The 24,301-nt window shown below is 43.8% G+C and overlaps 1 protein-coding gene across 2 annotated transcripts in view; it reads left to right on the top strand.

The window, feature by feature from the left end:
• Window positions 1–24,301, top strand: part of SEMA6B (semaphorin 6B) — a 290,743-nt gene that overhangs the window by 118,420 nt on the left and 148,022 nt on the right. The window contains exon 1 of one of the 2 annotated variants that reach the window (XM_078669949.1): window positions 21,781–21,868. The exons of the other annotated variant lie outside the window; for it this stretch is intronic. The gene's annotated coding sequence lies outside the window, so the exon portion shown is untranslated. Of the gene's footprint in view, window positions 1–21,780; window positions 21,869–24,301 lie in introns of those variants that run through there. 2 annotated transcript variants of the gene reach the window in all.

Here is a 24,301-nt window from a genome sequence, read left to right as displayed (position 1 = left end):
AGCTTTCGGCCTGGACTTTGAGACATTTGCCAGAGTCTCTCCAGTTTGAAAATGTTGTCCTGCAGTTCGAAGCAAGCGCCTAGCATAGAGAAGAGTCTGTCAATTTCTGCGGATGGACTCGATTTTCTGCATCCATGGAACTGTTGCAATATACTATGGGTCGACCAGATGCCTTCATCGCATTTGAGATATGTCAGAGCTTTCATGGCTGATCTAAACGGGACCAGCACCTTCAGACCCTTATAGTTTTGGGGTGCATGTGCAGCCAGTCCAGATGCTAGGGTAAGCACCTAATTCTAGATCATGACAGACACTGTCTCCAGTCCAGAACATTTCCCCTACGAATCACCAATGATTACAGATGTGTAAGTCTAATGAGTTCAATAGAAGCAAAACTAGACTACAACTCCTAGAATGAGTTTGCCGATCATGCAAAAGTCCAAAACTGAAATTCTAAACATCCAGGAGGGCGGTAGTGAGCGTACCAGCTATCGAAACAAGCGTTTGCAATTCAATGGGTCTCGCATTACTGAAAGTTTGAGCTATTGGCGTTGCTAATAATAATGCAACACCAATAGCTCAAACTTTCAGAAATGCAAGAGCTGTTGCATTTGCAAATCAATTGCGTCAAGCGCGCTTTATCTTTAAACATTTTAAGCTAAAGCGCAAGTGCTGTGATTGATTAAAATGTAAAGAATTAGCTTAAGGTGTTTATAGCTAAAGCGCGGGTGCAGCCATTCTAAAATAAAGTAAAGAAATAGAAAAAAAAAGGCAATCAGCTGAGTTCGGCAACTAACAAAAGAAAGGAGCGACCGCCATTATTCCAGCTGAGGTGTTCAATGCTGGCTAAATAAAAAATAAAAGCGTTGTGGGAGAGTGTGCCAGGCAAGAGAGAGCAGTTTAAGAAAATAGTGCTCAGAGGCTGTAATTAAAACATACAGAGTAACAACACATGTAACAGGGCCACTCGTCATGGGAGGTTACAGGAAGAGAAAATTTAGTACTAAGAAGGGACTACTAAGCCTATTGACCAATGAAGAGCCACCATTTACAAAGGACAGTGACAGGAGCCAATGAAAAAGATGCACAAAAGGTGGGCAGAGCTTCATGCCCATATCCTGAATACAGCATGGCTCAAAGAGCCTAGACGAGACCTAAAAAACCTGAATAAGCATCAGGGGCCTCATCGCCTGAAGTTATTGTAACAGCTCCTGAAGACGTCTCAGTGAATTTGAAAACTTATGAGCTCCACCATCTAAGAATATGATTTTTGGGTAACCCCAAAAATATATCAAAGCCTATTTTTGCTCGATATGTAAAACGAGCTGCACACGATTTTGAAGAAAAGTTTACTTAATGAAATTTACTCGGGAAAATCATTCTCCACCACCTGTAGGCAACTCGGGAAATAGCAAGCATTTTATGACATGCAATATTCTTATGAATGTAACTTACGGTGGTCGTAAGTGAAGTACCGATGGGCCGAAATCATTTGTCAATCAGGCATGTAAGTCATAAAGTACTTTCATATGGAGAAGTGTGGCTCACCGATTAGAGCGGCAGACCCTGAGGCAGAGGTCTGGCCCGGGACCAGGGTTCAATTCCCGACACGGCAGGGTCTTGGGCTCAATGTCCACGGACTCGATCATTCTCGCCTAGGTGCCTACTCTAATCATGGGCCCCACTCTGCAACTCTGGGCAATAGCTTGCTTAATCTCCACAACGGCCCCGAAAGCGCTAGGATGCCTGGCCTCACCTTGGAGGTGCCCAGTAAGGGGGCATCTCACAGGGAAAGCCAGGAAGGGTCCCACAGCGGTATACAGCGCCAAGATACCTTTCAGGTGATAGTACGCTTTACAAGTATACACACATTTACATTTACATTTACATATGTAAGAGGGTGCCACACTCATCAGAATTTGTGACTTTCTTTCTGAACTGGGCCCGCACAGACCCAGCCTAGATGCCTCCTGAATTTAATGTCGGGATATAAAACAAAGTGACTCTGATCACCTTTATGGCACTGCAAAGCACTCGGCACCGAGGGGAAAAAATATATCTGTGCCATTCTTTTATGCAAAAAATATTTACGTTCAATTTTCTTTACACGGAGGATGACATAAATTGTTAGTAGCATCCTTTGGATGTAATTATGGATTGGACACATGGCTTTACCTGCCTGGCACCGAGACCATAGATCACTGAGCATTGCTCAGAGTGTGGAACACCAAAAGCAGGGACGGGGCAAGGGAGAAATGAAAATGCCAAATTGCAGATTAATAGGTAGAGCTTTTCTCAGAAATGCTCGGTTCCATGGAGATACATCTTTGCCGTTACAAGTCACTGCTTAAAGCAGGCATTGTGGCTCAAAAAATTATTCCCAGACTACGCGTGTTAGCACATTTTCTGGAGAGAGAGCACATTAACTGAACTGATTTTTTTGAAGTGAGCTGATCACCTGGGCTTCAAATGTGATAAAAGGGGGCTATTTCAATTGAAATAGACTCCAGACTATGAGTATTTTTCAGTGTACCAAGATCAACACACATCCGGGATCACCCACAGCTCTTCCCGGTATGGGTCTGTGAATGTGTATGTGATGGTTGTGCGGGTGCGTGAGTGGTCATATGAGTGGTTGTTGGGGGTATGAGTGGGTGCGCCAGTGGTTCTGTGGATGATGTCAACAAGGATGTCATCAGGGATATAATCTGTGATGTCGCTGATCATGTCATGAGTGATGTAATATGTGAGGTCATAAGTAGTGCATTGCAGGGGCATAAGTTATAGTTAGCGCAGGTAACTAGAACCGCTGAATTTCATTGGTTTTGTACAAGTGAAATCTGAGCCTAACTATAACGTCCCTGTAACCTTTGTTTTTTTTGGTATATATAGCACTTCTAGAATTAGCAGAAGAAGACAATGCACTTTCAAACAACAGCTATTGTGTTTCCCCGCTACTAGTCCACATCAGCGGGGAAGTGCCGTTTCTTCACACCTAACTGATGGAAAACCACACTTTTGGTTAAGTTAAAGAAACCGGTTTAGCTACTTATTTGGCCCGACCCCAAAAAGCAAGCTAACATTAAGTGGCACTGTAGTGTAGTGCATGGCCACTACTCTGAGAAACACAGACAAAACCAGATATTCAGTAGTACTTTTGAATAAATGCATGCAAGAGGCCAGAATCGATTAAGAAAACTTATAAAAAATTATGTCTGTGTGTTTTTTTACAATACACTCAAATTACTTTCATATTTCACTATACTAATTCAACACTAATCCTCTATGGGTTCCGGAGTAGCGTGCTACTTGCCGAAAACATGCTTCGACGCCTCGTCAGGGGTAGTAAGCACTATATAAATGCTATTACAATATAATACAATACAATATATCCAATAGGTGAAAATTGTGAGTGAGTGCTCCAAAAGCCTAAGGGACTTTGGGATAGGGTAGATATCTTACAAAAAGTTGTTAACATTAATGCATATTATTGCCTTTGTGTTTCCCCACAATTATACTTAACATTTCAAACTTTGCAAAATACGTTTTCCATTTTGAAAAAGAAGTATTTGCCAAAACACTAATGATTTTCAAAGACACATATGGATGGTCTTAACAAGTCATAAGCTCAGAGAATTAAACCTGACAATATTATAAAGTTATAGACTGTACAACATCGTGAATATCAATTATTATCAAGAGATTGCTTTCCTGTAACGAATACCAATAAAAAGTTATTAATCACATAATATGATCCATGGAGTTGAGTGATTGTTTATTGGGATTTCTTATAAGACCAACTATATTAAAAAAGAAATCAAATAAAATTAGCTTGTCATTCTCTTTCTGCCCTTCCGTGTCGCTCTCATATCTAATGTGCCTATAATTAGTGTTCTTGTTATCTTTCAGATAACAATATTTAGTAGGTGTTCTACTCACGCAAACCGTCCTCCTCGCCGGTTGGCACATTGTCAATTATTCCCTCTTGAGGGCGCATTGCTGGTGTGGCTGAACCTTCCTCCTCATCAGAGGCGTGTTGCCTTATCCTCTCAAGAGGACACATTGCCCACGTGGTTTCGTGTCCCAAGCCATTCTCTGCCTTAGTACCCTCTCGTCTTGGGTTCTAAGGATCCATCGAATGATTCCCGGGCCACCCATTCAACATTAGTTGGCCTAATCTCTGTAGGCCCTAGCTTATTGCCTAGGCTCACGGATCCAAGTCCGTTGATGGGCTTTCGTGTCTCACTGCATCCTGTTCCTGGACTGACTTCCGGCAGCCCTTCCCCCCACCCTCTCAGCCTCCCACCAGCATATCTGATGGGCCTTCTAATGGGGCTTTCTGGCATTCTTAATAATTCATTCCCAATGCCTCTGGTGGCTGGATTGTTTTCACACCCATTTCTTGGTGTTTAATACACTGCAAGATCAGTGGTACTTAATTGAGAGGATTTCCTGGCACATTATAATGTATATATTGGGGGCGTGGCCAAGATGGCAGCTGGGTAGCAGCAAAATATGACATAAATGATAAAGAGGAGTGCGCGCACGCTGAACTGAGGCAACTTCAAGCTAAATCTGCCCTAAGTTGGTTTCATCACGGACCGCAGAGGGTGGCAATCAACCTGAGGGCGTTCCAGAGAAGGACTGTGGAACGGGCAAACCTGGAGCCGTCTTTTGGTTAACAATGAAAGCCGAAACGTATACAGAGCCTGCTCAGGCCCAGGTAGGGGCAGGGAACGCCTCTGTTGAATAGCAAGAGATCTGCTAATAGGCACTTCAACATATTGCCCAAAACATGTGAATATCACCATATGAGAATGGCAAAACAGAAAGAGATAGACCTATGTCGGAATATAGCGTCAAAACGCCATGTAATTTGCAAACTCTGAGCTGTAACAATACCTAGTGACATCACATAGCATAACATAACATTAAAAGAGGATGAAAAGGGGCTCTATGAATTTGATTATTACACAATAGACCTTCTCATGTTAATTACTTTTTTGAGGAAAATTGAATGGATCAAATTTAGGTGAGGAGTTTGGTAGTTGATGAATTTGGATCCTGTAAGACAATATCTTTCGGATGCTCGCTTTTGAGCATGAGCAGGAACAACGCCTACTATCATGGTGGAAACTGTGCAACACCCTCTTCTCCTCCTCTTCTGTGTTATTCAGATATCTGTCGCTGGCACAGGTGCCCAGCGGTGATTGACTCTACCAAGCGTGTAATGTAAACTCCTGGCTTACTCATCCCCCCTGAGAGAGTAAGGTGGCGCGCCCTGCGTGGAAATTCCAGGCATATCACTGCACAGTATAAAACAATGCAAAGTACGTCTTTGACGCGCCAAGCCACAAAAGACGCTGCTTACTGAAAAATAATACTTCAATTACAACTGTGTACAATGCAGTTTCCATTCCATGAGCGATTTTGCATTTTATGTCGCGTATCATGTCTGAAGACAGCTGTAGGCAGGTTTCCCAGCCTTCCCTTGTGCTCTCTGTTTACTGGGTAGAGATTTTCCACTTCTGTTTTACTCAATCATTATTTAGGTTTTTACAAATTCAAAACACATCACACTCCACAAGCAAAAAACGAATTTCATTATCGCTATTGTAGGGTGTTTACAGGTTCATGAATATTGGGAAAAACAAGGTATTAGCCTGGAGATATAATACACCTCTAACATTAAGCAAAGGGATGTTGTAGGCTGGGAATATTGAATCTGAAATATCAAAAGGACAGAATATTGTTGCAACAATATCAAAGAAAAAACATATAAAGATAAGTTTCTATACATTCTCTTTACCTAACTCCACATATACGTACGTACCTTGGTGATATATATATCTCCAAGGTACGTAGATATGGAGTTAAGAAGAGTAAATCCTTACCTCCCTTTGTGCACTCCACTTTCAATATTTTGTCCATTAAGATTGTTGTAACGATATTGTGTCCGGTCGATAGTCAGGATTCGTTATTCCCTACTACGATCAAGGGGACTAGGTGAAGAAAATACAGACTGACTGTTAAAAGAATAAGAAGGCCTACGAGTCTCAGAGTTTAGTGGATTTTCTCACTTTGGAATTTTAACAAATTCTTAGGAGCATGATGAGAAATCCACAAAAATGGTACATTTCAGGCACAGTCTTAGTTCCTGTAGCCATAGCCATGCGGGCTATACACAGTCAGACAACCCACAGATTCAGCAGAACTTTCTCCTGTCCTTTTCATTTGCATGGAAAACCTTTTTTTCATGTACAGAAATTCCCCCTCCTAATCTCTCTGACAATATGGGGTAGTTTGGTAAACTTTTATATCCTGAATACAAATCTACTATAATTTACTTTAATTGAAGTAGCTGAAGTCTATCAAAGCATGAGGAATGTTCATGAACATCCTCAAACTTCCAACTTTGTAGGTTTTCCCAACATTCCCAATAGCCAGTTGCCTAACTCCCTCATGGGACCTCCCATCTTCCCACACCTTTTCCAAAACTACGACAGCAGAAATTCAAGGTACCTGGCATATTTTACACAGCCGTAAGTTCCATCTGTGAGCGTAAATACCCAGAGATCCTTTTTCTGTGAATCAAAATTTGCCATTTACAACCACAGAGAATAATTTTGTACCCCAAAGCTCTTTAAGTGTACATAAAATGTGAATAATTGGACTATGATCGAGGGATTTTGTTCCAAAGTATAGAGGGATACCTGATCTGTGGAGGTGCCAAATAACAGGGTTCATTGATTGTGGGGATTAATTATAAACAGTTTTTAACCTCAAATGGATAAAAGGATTAGTCATTACCTGCAGATATCAAATTTGCGACCTGCAGTTCATACAAAGAGATCAACCGCATGCTCTTAACTCCCGAACCACCATGCCGAACAGGTATTACGGCACAAATTAGCCTAGTAAGAGATTAGGACTTCCTCGAAAGATAGGACCTTCAACCCGTAGTATCTTAACCTGTTGGTAACTTAAGTGTGATTTGTTTTGGTGCAGTGAGAAAATAAAGAGGAAAGAACAGCATCATCCACTGGCAAGGGAGGGGCGCAGTGGGCACGAAAAATGACAGATGGGTTTGGTTACAATTGATGACGTCTGAATCAATAATGTGATTTAATCATGCAATTGATCCTAGGGTTTTGGCCTGATTAAGAGGTTTGAGTTGTAGCTGTTGAAAACAAATGATGGGTGTAGTGTAACACTGGGATGCGTGCCAGGCAGTAGCGTGCTTTTCACATGCATTTGACATGTTCAGCATAATTTTTAAAAGGATATCGAATGCCGATGATATCACTGTGTACTGTACGGTGTATGATCGAGTTAGACAGAATCAATAAGCTGACCTTGACTTAGTGCATGTACGCTTGGCGTCTCTAATGTGGATTTAAAAAGTGTTCATTTTGTCTAGAAAAAAATTGAGTGGGAACGGAGAGAAAAATCTCCTTTGAGCTGATTTTCTTTAATATCAGAAGAATAATAGCTGCAAACGTCGGCTCATGCTGTTTTCATTCAACTCTGTGTGCTCTTCGCATTTAATACACCTCTCTTAGAAGAGAAGATTGGAACTAAATTGGAACAAAATCATTCCTCCAGAATATTTATGCAAAATTATAAAACTTTTGCTGGTACAATAATGGCGATTTTTCATTAGAGATTAAGAAAGGTAAAAATGACTTTGCAGTCCACCAACAACAGCAGTGTCGGATACTGGAAATTTGACCAGGTCCATGGTTGGTAAAATTAATTTCTAGAGTGTGGTGTTGGTTACCTAATTCTAATAGGAGCATCCATACCCTTTTCTCTATTATTCTAGTTTAATTTTGTTTTTCTCAATAAAGTTTGAAATACTTATTCGCCGGAAGCATGAATACATTTGTGTACTTTGGTACTATTTCAAGTTTTTTTGTTTCTATAAATTTTCAAATATTTCTCTCTTACCTACTGTTTTTGAATTATTTATGGGATTGAAGCAACTTTTGCTATTCAAGATGTATGGTTTAAGTAGTGTGTCACCTCATAGAGATATGAGCGATTGGGTCCGTATAATCCAATATCAGGTGTTTTCCTTCTAAAGTCGTGTAAGACACAACATACTCTCAAATACAGTGCCTGAGCAAATAGTCCTGATGGAAGACTACGGGCTTCTAAAGAGATTGACGCTTCTTTAGTCTCAAGTATGATATAGGACAAAATGGCAACTCTTCTAACTTCCTCTGTTTTTTGTGACTTGGAATACACGGTATCCAGCAAAATTACTCAGGAAGATGGTGTGATTAATAGTTGGAGACATTTGTACCCCACTTGTCCATATTTGTCTTTGGCTTATCTTGTAACCAGAAAGCTTTAACACTGGATTATCTTAGAATGTGAATATTATGCAACCAGTTTAAACCCGTTAGATGCATGTCTGCTGGGAGCCCACCCATCTGCCTCGTTGTCAAGCGACTCCCTCGTCACGTGTGACACTATCAGCAAGTTCTGGTTTTTACCCAAGAAACTTTGCATGTAGGACGCCTGATGCCACTTTTCACAATCTAGCGTGGACTCAAATCGTAAAATGCCAACTAGATTTGCGAGCACATTATTGGTGTCTGGGAGGCCGGAGCCAGAGTGTTGCATGGGTGGGCAGAGAAGTTACACTGAACCTGAGAGGGAGGAACCAAGCAAGTGTCTGGAGGCTGTAGCAATGGTGGTGTCTGAGAGGGCGAGCTTGGATGGAGTTTGGGAGGCGGGAGCTAGTACGGTACACACAAAGACTGGACAGTGGACCAATTTGTTAGCAAAGGGCACCAAAATCAGAAATTTTACCAATATATTATCAAGGACAACGTATTTCCGTATGCAAACCTTAACAGCACTCTCTGCCCAAGAGCACCACCCTTTCCTCAGGGTCAAACGTATTTGTAACTTATAATAAAGTTGCACCACTTTCAGATTGTATATTATCAAATACGTTCATATTGAGTCCACTTGATAAATGAAAATCCTTCTTTATTGCTTTTTATTCTTCTTTTTCAATGAACCACAGCCAACGTGTTTCGTTCTCAAACCAGAACTTCTTCAGGGCATTTATAATTTCCACAGCACGGATATAGTGTTAAGGTCAGTTCAATTCTTCTCCGAATCGATGATTCTTATACAAAATAAACATGGAGTCCTGGCAAATTTCATTTATATTTTCAATCCAAAATCAATTCTCTTCGCAAGTATAATATCCTGATTTGGTAGTCACTTTCAAAAATTACTGTCCGTATTTATTTTGGATCATCATTCGTCTTGCCTTGCAGAGGAGGCCATACGCCTGACTCAGCGTCACGTCCTTCAAAACAACCCGCCAATTCTATACAACCAGCTATTACGGTGGAGCAATGTTGGTGTCCAGGCGGTCAGAGCCAGGGTCATGTTCAGGAGACTGGAGCCATTACAGTGTCTGGGAAACAAGAACCAGCGCGGTGTCTGTGATGGCAGAGCTGTGGTGGTGTCTGGAAAGTAGGAGTTTGTAAAGCAAATCATTGTGCCTATCAATGTGTAGCGGGTCACGGACCGGTGGCGGGTGTGCTTGGTTCTATGGTGGGTCATCTGAGAGCACCGCCTGGATTTTTTTCAAGCAGTTCTGGAAGGGGATCACTGCTCTGGAGCACTGTACATCCTCTGTGGGAGACATCCTGCCTTGAAAAATCACATGACCCATACCAGCGCTCTCTGAATGGATTGCACAGTTTTTTAATATCCATTTCTTATTTATTGTCCTCAATTTCCCTGTACAAGGCAATAAGATATGGATCATAAATCAGACAGAAACCTGCATTACAAAGTCATTTTCCCAGCTGTTCGTTCTCAACGCCTCTATTTGGATAATTACACAGTACATTCTTCTGACACATATTAGTGATTCTGAATTTTCAGCAGACTCCAAAGAGGATAGGAAACCGTTCACCGCTGTGACAATGCCTGCCCTTTCTTACGAGGAGGAGCCTCCTGTCTTATTTTAAGTCGAGCCTACTAGACAGCTCATGCGCTGTTTGTTACAAGGCATATTGTGGCTTAGCAGGAACATAGAAGGGTTTGTACCCCGCCCATTGCTTACTATTGGCTGGCTTTCCTGTCACTCTCATTTGCCTCCTTCCTATTGATGTTTCAATTTGCTAATCTTGTGGTCGTCCCTCCCATGGAGCATTTCCTTTTTACTGACACTTTTAATACTTGACATCTTTGCTTACACTGCTCGATTTTTAAGCATTACTTTTTTTTCTGTTAAGCACTCTACGGAAGTGCATGGGTTTTTTAACTCTCTCCCTTATGCATTTCTCTCTGCCTGCTCTTCGTGTTCTCCTCTGTTGACTGCGTGCTTCTTTCCGCCCCCTCCCTGTTGAACTCACCCATTTATTTATTTATTTATTTATAAAGTTTTATATAGCGCCAACTAGATCCCGAAGGATATCAGAGCGCTTTACAATTTAAGGCAAAGGTAACAAATCAGAACATTGAACCCTTTTTTGCAACATTAGGATAATCAAAGACTGGGATAAATGAGCTTAATACAGTCTTCTTTGCCCTTTGGCCAAATCAGTGTACAATTTGCTGCAATTAACATACTATCTATTACCCAACTGGGCTAAAGCTTTAAGAAACATATATCTTGGTTTACGGAAGCGCCTCAGAATCTAGTATCAGACATGTTTTTACAGAGAAGAACAAGGTCTTACTAAGGCCCCATTGCTAGGTAAATCCTAAATGCCAAGGCATTTTTTCCCAGTTGTATGGAGAAAGGATGTGCCACTCTGATTTATTTTTATTTTTTATTTATTTTTTTGTAAACTCTGTTTATTGATTTTTCAACACAGAACAATACAAGGGTTTGGTTTTACAGTCAGTGAGGCAGCACCCGAAACATTTAGCATTTACAGTATATGGCAATGTAACAGCATGAATATAGCGGCGGTAGGTCATTAGAGTGAGATTTATTTTTATTTTTCGCATGAGGTGAAGAGAATTGGCCAGAATCACAGGATGTTCAGGTGACACCGGGACTTGAAGCTGGTTCCCCAGGTTCAAAGTCAGCAGCATGTGTTTCTCCCCGTTCTCTTCAGGCACCCTCAATGCTGTTTCCCCCCACCCACCTCTGTGTTGCTTTCCTGTCCTTCCCGCTCTCCCCAGTGTTGCTTTGAAAATCCCGTCCCGCCCACCTCCCCCGTGTTGCTTTAGCTCACCTTCCCGCCCTGTATTAATTGTGGGTTTCTAACGCGCTAGAATCGACTCCCGAAGGAGTATCTCTGCGCTGTAGACCGCTGGGGAACCCGTCCTGGTTTTCCTTGTGAGATGGTCCCTACTGGGTATCTCCAAGGTGAAACCAGGCATCCCCAGCGTATGTGTGGGGCCGTTGTGGAGATGATTCAGAAAAGGGGGTGGTGATGAACAGAGTGTCTGAATTAAGCAGACCACTCTTACCCAGTCTAAAGATCAGGGCTTGATCCATCACCGTTATTTATCTCACTGCCCCATCCCAGCTCAGAACCTGGCTATATGCAAATTAGTCTGTCCCTGGCCCAGTGCATCATGGGAACAGGGCAGACCAAACTACCAAGCCAATTCTTCACCAGAAAGGAGACAAGCTACCGGGGACCGGTTTCTGGCCTTTCAGCCTCTTCGGCCCGGCTTGCTTGAATCCTGATGGAGCAGTGAGAAAGGGACTCATGTCTGAGTATACCCTGCCACACCTATAGTGGCCAAAAACGATTCAGAAAAGGGGGTGGTGATGAGGCAAGCTAATGCTCAGAGTTGCCGAGTGTGATCCCTGGTTAGAGTAGGCACCAAGGCGAGAATTATCGAGTCCGCTGACCCTGGTCCAAGACCCTGCCGCGTCGGGAATTGAACCCTGGTCCCGGGCCGTCCTCTGCTCCCGGGTCTGCCGCCTCTAACTAGTGAGCCACACCCCTCCACTTGCTTTGGCTTCATCTCTGACCCTCCCCGTGTTGCTTCCACATTCTTGATATATTTCTTTTTTAAATGCTTTGCGTGTTTTACTTTATTTTTAAATAATGATTCAACTAGGATTGGTAACTACAAAGAAATCGAAAGCTCCTGCGCCATTTTGTAGGCGTGGTCATACGCGGTGCCACAGCACTCACATCAAAGGCTTTCTGTTAAAAAAAAATTGATTTAAAAAACCATTGTCTCAGGCCCGCTGCTACTGTTCACCGTGCCAGGTAATTAAATGAAAAAGAAGCCACCACTGCTATCCAGTGCAATGTAAAGGAGACACGGTTGCATGGTGTGTTGGGTCGCGTGTGGGATGGGGTGGGGAGTTGCGAGTGCGACACAGATGGGCATATAAAAGTTCACTGTAAGTGGTCCAGATGTGGGTTGTTAGGTTTTTTATGTTATGTTGTTGACTAAGCATTAACCCCTTGAGCGCGGCCGCGATTCTGCGCCTGTGCGGCCGTTTTTAAGAGTGGGCGGGATCATGACGGCCCCCAACCGTCATCAGCACACGCCCACCGTGATGCATGACAGACGGGGGGCGTCATCAGCATAGAAGGGGTTAAGTACATTGAAAACAGTACACAATGATGTCAAACCGATTGCTGGACAAAGATCACTATAACAGTTACTATCGGCCGGCGTGTATGTAGATACTGAGCGAGCTATATCTGTAAAGCCATGCTCGGTCTTGTATTAACAATGTTGATCAAAGCAGAGAAACGAAATAATGCACTGTAAACGGCAAAGTTGTTGTAAAATCAATATAAACAAAGTTAAACAAAAAAAAGGAGACACGGTTGCTGTTCAGCACATCTGGTGGCTCCTGCTGTCTCTTCCTGCCATCAGGCTGCTGGCAACAAGCAATGGCAAACCCAAAGGGTCTGGCTTACAACTCAAAGTGCACGTCAGGCCTACTGGCTTTGGCAATGCTTATTTTATGTGAATAGACTCAAATGTAGGTCCAGCAGGACTTGATCCATGCCATATTTGTTGGATAATCAATTACTATAAGTTCCTTTTAGACTCATGGTAGTAAATTGATTGAATGTGGATGTCTTTAAACTCTGGCTTGGACCTACCTCTCCTGGACCTATGTTGGCTGCCTCCATCTGGTCTCTGTGGGCAGTTCCTACATCGGTTCCTACATTAAGGAGAAGTGTGGCTCAATGGTTAGAGCGGCAGACCCTGATGCAGAGGTCTAGCCCGGGACCAGGGTTCAATTCCCGCCTCGGCGGGTCTTGGGCTCAAAAATTCCACGGACCTGATAATTCTCGCCTCGGTGCCTATTCCAATCATGGAGTCCCACTCTGCAACTCTGGGCAATAGCTTGCTTAATCTCCACAACGGCCCCCACAACGCTAAGGATGCCTGGCCTCCACCTTGGGGGTGCCCAGGAGTGGACGCCTCACAGGGAAAGCCAGGATGGGTTCCACAGCGGTATTCGTACAAGCGCCTTGAGACCCTTGCGGGTGAGTAGTGCGCTATACAAGTATCAATTTACAATTTACATCCTGTATTATGTTATCCTTTGGAGAACTATATGCTACAACTTCCACCATTTCCAATATCAACTTGGCGCAGTTTCGGCTAATATGTTAGTGGCCAAATTAAGGGTCTTCTCCTGGAGGTCCTGTGTGTTACCCTCATCCCATTGCTTTGTGTTCTTTCCTCGTAATAAGTTGTGCTGTCCTCTCCCGAGGGTGGTGATCTGAACTTATTTTGTATATTTCTTACACTTTTATTGAGGTTCCATTAGTGGACTGACCATTAACTCAATCTCGTTAATGCAAGATTGTATTCAAGGCTTTGGGGCTGGCCCCCTGCTGGATTGAGGCCTTTCCTTTGATGGATCAGAGATACTTGTCTCTAGGTGTGTGGAGATGTATTTGTAAAGCTGTGCATAGCTGCAGGAGTGGGGACCCGGACTATTTTTTTGTCATCAGACTTTGACTCAGAGCAAAGGGAGATAAAGACAGGAAGGGTAGAAAATGGGGTAAGCAAAAGATGGGAAAACTGTGACTAACAGATGAAGAAGAGATGAAAAAGAACTGGGAATAGTGAGATAAAGAGATGGCCAGCGTAGAGTGATGGGAAAAAGAGACGCAGTGGAATCAAGACCAGGAAGCTTCTGTGTTCATGAAATAAAGAGACAGGAAGTGTAGAGTGGAAGAAAGAGACATGAGGTGGAATCAAGACCAGGCAGCCTCGGTATTTATGAGATAAAGAGACAGGAAGTGTAGGGGGTGGAAGAAAGAGGCACGAGGTGGAATCAAGGCCAGGCAGCCTCGGTATTTATGAGATAAAGAGACAGGAAGTGTAGGGGGTGGAAGAAAGAGACGTGAGGTGGAATCAAGACCAGGCAGCCTCGGTATTCATGAGATAAAGAGACAGGAAGTGTAGGGTGGAGGAAGAAAGAGGCATGAGGTGGAATCAAGACCAGGCAGCCTCGGTATTTATGAGATAAAGAGACAGGAAGTGTAGGGGGTGGAAGAAAGAGGCACGAGGTGGAATCAAGGCCAGGCAGCCTCGGTATTTATGAGATAAAGAGACAGGAAGTGTAGGGGGTGGAAGAAAGAGACGTGAGGTGGAATCAAGACCAGGCAGCCTCGGTATTCATGAGATAAAGAGACAGGAAGTGTAGGGTGGAGGAAGAAAGAGGCATGAGGTGGAATCAAGACCAGGCAGCCTCGGTATTTATGAGATAAAGAGACAGGAAGTGTAGGGGGTGGAAGAAAGAGGCACGAGGTGGAATCAAGGCCAGGCAGCCTCGGTATTTATGAGATAAAGAGACAGGAAGTGTAGGGGGTGGAAGAAAGAGACGTGAGGTGGAATCAAGACCAGGCAGCCTCGGTATTCATGAGATAAAGAGACAGGAAGTGTAGGGGGTGGAAGAAAGAGGCATGAGTTGGAATCAAGACCAGGCAGCCTCCGTCTTCATGAGATAAAGAAACAGGAAGTGTAGGGGGTGGAAGAAAGAGGCATGAGGTGGAACCAAGACCAGGCAGCCTCGGTATTCATGAGATAAAGAGACAGGAAGTGTAGGGGGTGGAAGAAAGAGGCGTGAGGTGGAATCAAGAACAGGCAGCCTTGGTATTCATGAGATAAAGAGACAGGAAGTGTAGGGGGTGGAAGAAAGAAGCATGAGGTGGAACCAAGACCAGGCAGCCTCTGTATACAAAGGAAGAAGAAGTGTAAGGTGGTGGAGAAAGAGGCGTGAGGTGTAATCAAGTTGAGGCAGCCTCGAAATTCATGAGATAAAGAGACAGGAAGTGTAGATTGTTGGGAGAAAGAGGCATGAGGTGGAGGGAGGCATCTTTGATGTTTGACATTGGTGGCATTCATTGCCTCCTGAGAAAATCTCTGGAACTTTGCACTTGATATTTTTTTCGATTATTCATTAAATGCCACACCTGTGCTGTGGCTAAACCTTCCCTGTCACTTCATATTCAAATGCTGACCACACGCAGGCCATTTCGCCCCCTCGTGGTCACAGTGTGCAAGCTTGCGGGGGGGGGGGCTTCCTGTCACGTGCTCATGACTTCCTGGTGCATCGCTCGATGCTTCCGAGCCCACCCCGTGCCATTGTTAGTTGTGTTTTCTTGTCTCCCTCACAAAATACTTTCTGTCCACCCACTGCCCTCGCTCATACATGTTTATCACCATGAAAACCTGCAGTAGAGGGCTAGCCACGCGACATAGGAACACCTTGTGTGAGTGTGTGGGATGTGTGTTGTGCCTTTTGTTGGGGGGGGGGGGAGGGGAGTGCTGGTGTGCCCTTTCGTATTAATGATGGTGCATATCTACTACTCACTCTCTACTCTCTACCTCTCTCTACTTCTTTCTCTCTACCTCTACCTGTCTACCTGTCTACCTCTACCCCTCTACCTCTACCTCTCTACCTCTCTCTACCGCAACCTCTCTCTACCTCTACCACTCTCTACCTCTCTACGGGCACACAACACTAATCCTTATGGGTTCCAGAGTAGCGTGCTACTTGCGCTTCAAAACCCCATCAGAGGTAGCAAGCGCTATATAAATACAAACCTCTTTCCCTCTTCTATCCCGCAACCTACCCTTCTCTACTCAAATAACTGAATAACATATCCACTATTGAAATTACTTCATATTTTACTATACTAATTTTCAACACTATTTCTTTATGGGTTCCGGAGTGGCGTGCTACTCGCCAGAAAAGCGCTTCAACACCCATCAGGGGTAACAGGTGCTACATGAATGCAAACATTTCTTCCCTTTTATCCCTCCGCTATCCTTCTCACTCCAAGTAACTGACTAATATCCACCACTGAAATACTTTCATATCTCCCCATATTAATTCTCCACTAATCCTTTATGGGTTCCGGAGTAGCGTGCTTCAACACCCCATCAGGGGTAACAAGCGCTATATGAATACAAACCTTTTTTCCTCCTCTATCCTTCTGCTATCATTCCAAATCCAAATAACTAACTAACCTATCCACCACTTAAAATGTACTTGCATGTTTCACTATATTAATTCAACACTAACCCTCTGTGGGTCCCGGAGTAGCGTGCTACTCGCCGAAAAAGCGCTTTGACGCCTTGTCAGGGGTAGTACGTGCTATATAAATACAATTACAATACAATACAATATCTAAGTGTAAAGTACATTAACCAGTGCTGTGTGCTGCCCCAAATACACGTTTCCTCCACACCATCTCATCTGGCTTGACGGCCCCCCACACACCGCACTGTCCTATGCAACAAACCTCATGGTCCGCACACTCCTGCTACAACAAAAATGTTCCCGCTCACTCATCAGAGTACCACCGTCTGACAGGGTTTCCAGGGCGGTGGTAAAGCTGCAGAGCCCGGAGAGGGCAGGTTTGTTTGGACTCTTCCAGCTGTTCTGAAGGCCCGCCCCTCCCCCAGGAACCCTTCCAAGGCCACAGCTTCTGACAACAGAACCCGAGTCCCTTTCACCGCCGCTGAGTTTGAGAAAATGTTGCTCCAAAGATAATTACTCTGCCGCTGTGAAATTGTATTCTTGCTCCATACCGTTTTTACTCCGTTTATTCGCGCGCGCTGCTTGTTACAGCGCACTCTGTAATATACGGATATTTCAGTGCCTGTCAATCTCCCTGTTGGGGGAGACTAAACGGTCTCCATGGGAACCCAGATCATTTCATTTTGTTTTGAAGCGAAGCGTGTTCTGTTGGCAACCAAGGCTCGATAGCCCTCCCTCCAAAATTCCTGCGAGAATTCCCCCAAAGAAGTGCATGTATGAATGGGGTCAGGCAAGGTCGGAGGGCGGGGTGGGATCTGTTTGCGGGGTTGGGGAGTCCTGGTGTTTCTAGGGGTGACTGACATCAGTCTGGGCCTGGGGTATGCACTCACTGTTTGTTGTAGACCCCAGAGTTCTCTCCCACACACTAGGATCACTGAAATGATGAAAGGGGGAGCCCATTGTTAGTTTAGCTGTCTGGTTAGAGCGTTGTTAATGATTTGATAAGTGATGCTATGTGACATTTGACTCTGGTAGATGGTTTCTTTTTCCTGCAACTTTCATGGAATGGGGGGCGGGGGGGGGGGGGGGAAGAGACACACGATGGGAAGGATGGAAGGGACTGTTTTTTAATAGCATAATGTAAATGATGTATACATTATATATAAATATATATTTTCTCTCTCTCTTTCGATATATAAATATATATTTATTTATATACATGTGATGCTTGGTAAAGTTATGTTTGCTTGATTAAATCCCTCTTTATAAATGCCCATATGTACATTGAAGCGGCAATATTCACATACACCACAAAATAGCACAACATAACATATTGAAGCCAAACAACCTCAACTTATGTATATATGTCGTAGAAGTTGTATAGCGCAGATCTACAGGAGTGCAACAGAGCCCTGAAAAGTGTCCATTAACCCCTTGACCGCGGCGAAAATGTAGCCGCGATGCGGGTGATTTATGGCGTGGGCGTGGTGCAGACAGCCCCCCGGCCGTCCTCCGCACACGCCCACCGTGACGTCGGATGGCCGGCGGCCGTCTGACGCACGCAAGGGGTTAATACAATGCAACATAACAACAATACAACTAGAGCACAACACAATATCAGTGCAATATGCCACAACATGACACAATTATGCACTACTAAATACAACACTGTAGACACAACCACAGCACAAGGAGAGGTGTGGTGCAGCGGCCAGGGCAGCTGACTTCGGAGCACAAGGTTCATGGTTCGATCCCGGCTCCGGTGGCAGCTCAGCTCAGCACCATGTGACTCTGGGCAATAGCTCACTTCATTTCCATAATGGCCCCAGTGCCTTGAGACCCGTAAGGATGAGTAGTTTGCGCTTTACAAATACAGATTTACATTTACATTTTACATGCAACAGATCACAACAAAGTAACACCACACCCATTCAACGCAACCTAACTCAACAACACAACCTCAAACAGAGACCAGCAATGCTGCCAGCACCAAAATCCCCATTTCCTGGTAGTTACGAGTCATTTTCACCAATCAATAACAGGTTTGATCTTTCTAAACATACCTGTGGAAAATTGTGGGTGTACAGTGTTTGATTCAGAATTCGTAACTCTGATATGCGCTTTAAAAGGCATTCCCTCAGATATGAGGGTACACACATTTGAGGCCAACGAGTTTCGCAAACATTTAATCCTGTGCGCAAAATCGGTGCTCGAAAACTCTGATGCCAACTACATTTGTACCAAGTGTGTTTCAAGTGTTTGTGCAGAATTTACATTATGCGTACACACAAATGATATTTGCACCCATTGCACATTTTATTACTCCCAGTTTGTTCTTTTAGTTGACCCAATTATAAGCTGGTGGTAAATGTGAACACACAATGGGATTGAGAGGTGCACTCTGCTTTTAAGATGTGTTAGTGGTAAAAAGAGAACACACCATTTGCACCTGTTTTTGCACTATCACAAGGGTCTAAATAAACTGATTTTGGTCACAGGGCTCCTCCAGTTTATAGTGTGTTATGTTGTGGTATATTTGGGTGTGTTGCACTATGTTATACTATATGCAATGGTGCTTAATAAGGTTGTAGCACACACGTTATTAACCAAATCTTTTCCAGGCGTGCAGTAAATTCATGCTCTTGTCCTGGTTATGCTGTGTTATTTGGATTTGTTGAGCGCGACTTATCACCTGCATGGTATCCCGGTGCTGGAGCAGGTGTATAGGTAATCTGTTGAGGGTTAGTTGAAGACTCAGGTCTTCAGATTTTTGAGGAACTTAAGAAGCGAGGAGGAGGCCCTTATGTGTGGAGGGAGGCTGTTCCATGTTTGGGGTGCGATGTAGGAGAAGGCTTGGCCACCTGTTCTCTTTTTGCGGATACAAGGGGCGTGAAAGATAGAGTGAGGCAGAGCATAGGTGTCTGGTGGGTTGGTGGAAGTGAAATTGGCAACTGAGGCATGCTGGTCCAGTGTTGTGTGGTGCCTTGTATGCATGTGTGAGGAGTTTTAAATTAGCAGTGTTTGTGAATCGGTAACCAGTGGAGTTCTCTGAGGTGTGGCATGATATGTGTGCACCCTGTGAGGGCCAGGATGAGTCGAGCTGCGGCGTCTGGATGGTCTGAAATGAGTAGAGAATGTGGTTAAAGATTCTGACATAGAGTGCGCTGCCATATTCCAGTCTGTAAGTAACTAGGGCTTGAGTGACAGTACGCTTGGTGCTTTTGGGAATCCATTTGACTATTTTTATGAGGATGCGAAGTATGCAGATACAGGAGGAGCTGACGGCATTCACCTGTGAGACCATATCTAAGATGATTCCCATGTTTCTTGCATGGTTGGAGGGTGTAGGCGTTGGGCCAAACTCTGACGGCCACATGATGGAGCCCCAGGGGTGTTCTTTTTCCTAAATATCAACAGTTTTGTCTTGTCTGAGTTGAGTTTCAGGCAGGTGGATTTCATCCATTCTGCTAGGCAGGTCATGCATTTGGTGAAGTTGGATCTGGGTTTGGAAGGCTGGTCAGTCATAGAGCGGATGAGCTGGGTGGGATCGGCATAGGAATTAATGGAGATGCTGTGAGCTCTGATGACATTGGTGAGTGGTGTTACATAAATGTTGAATAGGGTAGGGCTGACACATGATCCTTGAGGGACTCTGCAGATCTAGACTTTGGGTTCTGATGTATAGGTAGGGTGTCCGACTGTGTTCTCTCTATGAGGAAGAAACAAATCCATTTCAGAGCTGGACCTTGGATGTCTTTAGCGTGTAGTCTTTCGATGAGGCTGGCATGCGACACGGTGTTCAATGCAGCAGAAAGGTCCAGCATTACGAGGGAAGCTGTTTCTCCTCGGTCCAGTAAGGTGCGGATCTCATCTGTGCCGATGATGAGTGCTATCTCTGTGCTTTGATTGCTGCAAAGGACAAATTGGGTGCCGTCGAGAAGATTGTAGAGTTCCTGGTGGTTGTTGAGTTGAAGGTTGATTAAATTATCACTTTTGCTGGGTGCAGTAGAAGGGAGATGGGGCTGTGTTTTTTGGAATGAGACAAACACTTTCTTTGAAAAGTCCATGAAGAAGCAAACATGTCCCCTCTGTTTGTGCTCTTCACTTGCTTCAGAGTCTGCAGGGTGAAGATGTGGTCAAAATTCAATTTTCGAGAAGAAATCCATTTGTTTCTTATGCAAACTGCTCATTCCTATGATGTAAAGTCAATAGACTCTGGGTTGCCAGACTGCCACCATGTTTGCTGATGTCGCTGTCAACCTAGACCGCCATGACATATTTGGGTTGAGGGCATCTCTGTAGACTAGTGCAATAAACACGACTGAGGATTAATTAGTACATAGTCTGGAGGGGAATGTTGGTTCAGAGACTCCTGGATTTCACCATAGCTGGATTTTCAATATTTATTTGGGAAGTGGGATTTCTATGGAATGAATTTGCTCCTTCCATTGTTATTGACTGGTTTCTGGGGTCTGGTGAGCACTAAAGATTTTTTTCTACAGCATGAATGTGTTTTTTAAAAATTGTTTGAATGGCTAGCCGATGGGGATGTACAGGCAGGGTTTTTGGAAATAGTTAGCCAAGTATTGGCATCATGCATAAGTTGACCAAATTTCCTGGCTGGACAAAAATTGTTTCAAACAGAATAAGAAAAATTGTTATCATGTTCAATATATGTTCTGATAAGCGGGTTGTTTACTCTTTTTCATGTAGAGTGATTTGTAACATCTAAGCTCTTGGTATTTAGTACTTAAGTCAACATCTCAACATTTTGGTAAGATGTTTGATTAGCGTCCTCCATTTATTGCAGCTTTCTATGTTGCACAGGGCTCAGTTTTATACATGTTAATTTTCATGGCTTTGTTAAATGAGTGAACTGTTTCTATTTTGAAATACCAAACAAAGGGCACATCTTACATGTAGAAAGTGCATAAACAGTAAAATTGCCACAGAACAGTGTTGATTGTGCACAAAATTCATGGGGAGGGAATATGACGGGGTGGATATGGCGAAGCCCTAAGTATTCAAAATAAATGTTTTATTTTATTTGACAAGTCACTTTCACAACAAATATGAAGCATGCCAAAATCAGAGTAGAGGGGCAGGAGAAAGAATTTTGGGATTTTAGGCTTCTCAAAATAGACTGACTTCTCCTCTGCATAATGAAAGATTAACATCCTTGAGTCAGGAAAGAAATACAAAATATTTTTTACAGTGGAAGAGCTAAACACCTATATTTTGTGTTTAGATAGCTGTATCCCTTCAGAGTTGGTGATTATGACATAAAGTCCTGTTTTCTTTTAGGAGTCCATAAGATGCAAAGAAATCAGAGCAGTCCCCTCCGATATTACAGTCGGACCAATACAAGACACAACAGCACCTAAGTAGAAGGTAGGGACTATCCTAGTTAGTGATATTTTATGCTCCCAGTTCTTACATTTTAAACATTCGATACATTTTACCCCTCTTTTTTTCCACAAGTGTGCGACTACAGGAGTGATTCGCCCCAGTGTCACTGCTTGCTTTAGAACCCGACAATATTAGGGTAAGTTGGTGCACTAGTCGTGCATGCTCACCAGTGTGCTGTGAACGAGCACTTTTGCACTTATCACGGACGGGAAACGGCCTTTACAACGAAGCCGTTTCCCCGAAATCTTTAACCACGCATGCAGTACAACGCATGCGTGGTTACCACTAATGCCTTTACCACGCATACCTTTACTACGATGTTTGTAGTAAAGGCATATGTGGTAAAGGTAAAAATAAAAAGAGGGGGACTTGGGGGGGTCTCCCCCCCAAATAAAACAACTCACCATATGTCACGTCGGCGTCAGCGTCGTTTAAGAGAAATCGGGAAAAAATGCCGTTTTCTCTTAACGACGTATGACGTCACCACGCAATTATTCGAGTAAAAGTTTATCCGTGGTAAACGAATTCCGTTGTAACGCATGCGTGGTAAAGGCATGCGTTGCAACGGAATTCGTTGTATCATCATATATTCATCACGGACCACCTCAGCTGAAATCATTGTAAACTTGATTGGTGCAATGTTTTCGTAAATTGGCATCTATGACTTTTTACTCCTGTGTGTGGTTTTGAATAATTGTGTTTTCTTTGTATACACAATAAGTGAATAAGACAGAACCGCTTTGTTAGATGCAGTATTACGAGCCAAGTTTCTGAGGAACACAGGGTAACCACCTAATTGATAACAGCCTTGTAAGAACTTTTACCACATACATTCCTTGGCTGGTTGCAATGAGCATTAAGTACTTAGCAGCAACTGTAAATTACATTAGTTGTGATGACAAAAGGCAATGTTAGCACATTTTATTGCATCGTGTCCCCGGCTCCAAACATTGAATGGAAACTTAGAAGTGCCTTAGTAACGGCGTAATCTGTTGATGAATCAAAAATGCATTTTAATCCCTTGCTTCAAAGTAATAGCAGGCCATTTGATGCAGAATGCTATAATTAAAATGCCATTATGTTTTCAAAACATTCTATGTGGTTATGTTTGGAGAGACGGTCTATTTCGACTACGCATATCATTAAGTATGTTGAGTTCCTATGTCATATATGGTACAATGTGCATATTAGCATTGTGTGAAATTTTAATGACACTGAGTAATTTCGTTAATTCCGCGTTTCTCTTACGCTATAGCAAATTACGTGAGTTATGCCCACCACATGTGTATATGGACTTCCTTTTTAACCCACTGACCACAGCGCGTATTCTGCGTATTCTGCCGCGGTGCGGGTGATTTATGGAGTGGGCGTGTTTCAGACAGCCCCCGGCCGTCCTCCACTCACGCCCCCTGTGACGTCGGACGGGCAAGTGCCGTCCTCAGCATGGAACGGGTTAAAGTTTGCACAATGAAGCGCTCCGTGAGTTCTTTGAATCCCATAGGCTAGTGGGATTTTGGGGACAGCCAATTGGTCACTGAGAGAAAGGAGTGGGGAAGTGGGGTGGCTGGTGATTTTGAATTTATGGTTTTTTTCTCTCTTTTTAGCAATTGTCGAAGTATTACAGACAGCCACCAATATAGTTTTACCAAAGCCTTTTCTGTTCTAAGCAAGGCCCAAGTATACAGTTCAGGGCTCGAGTCGGGGGGACAACGCGGGTGGACGGCGTCCCCCCACTTATTTTACCGGGTAGACGCCGTCTCCCCTGCTAAACAGCTGTACTTCACTCTTTGGCCTCTCTGGGACGAGATCGGAGCTCACAGCACTCTGCATGCGCGCTGACTTCTCAGATGCAATCGCATCTAAGGGGTGAGCGAGGGGAGGCAATGAGCCCGAAGGTGCAAGCCACATTTCGTGACGTCACTTCCTGTCGTGATGTTACTCCAGTGACAGCGTTCCCCCACTTCTTTTTTTAGGACTTGTGCCCTGATACAGTTTTATATAGCACTAGTGTCCTAAAAAGTATTATTGTGATTTACGTGACACCAATAAACACAGAGAAAAAGCCTATTTTTTAAGCAGGGGCATCTGCTGTCAATCGGTGGTGGGGGCGGGAAAGAAAAAAATACAATAATAAAAATAGAAACTCCCTTTCCGGCCAGCCGCTGCAATCTTCTCCTCCTGCGCCACGCTGCTCCACTGCTTCCCTGCTCCCATCCCAATGGCATACAATTCCCATGGGCAGTCTCCCAAACCCCATCCAATCCCCGCGGTTCACTCAGTATGAGAGAAACGCTGGGATTGGGCGGAGCAGGCCCATTCTGCGCTCCAGCAGGGTCATGGAGCCTGTGTCCCTGAGCACTAGGATATCTCCAAGGGAACAGTCTGGAGATATCCAAGTGGCACGTTATTTTGGCC

This window comes from Lissotriton helveticus, chromosome 12 (genome assembly GCF_964261635.1).
Source record: "Lissotriton helveticus chromosome 12, aLisHel1.1, whole genome shotgun sequence".
Classification (NCBI taxonomy): Eukaryota; Metazoa; Chordata; class Amphibia; order Caudata; family Salamandridae; genus Lissotriton; species Lissotriton helveticus.
The sequence above is the reverse complement of the archived record's forward strand: the minus strand, read 5'-3'. Positions and strand labels throughout refer to the sequence as shown.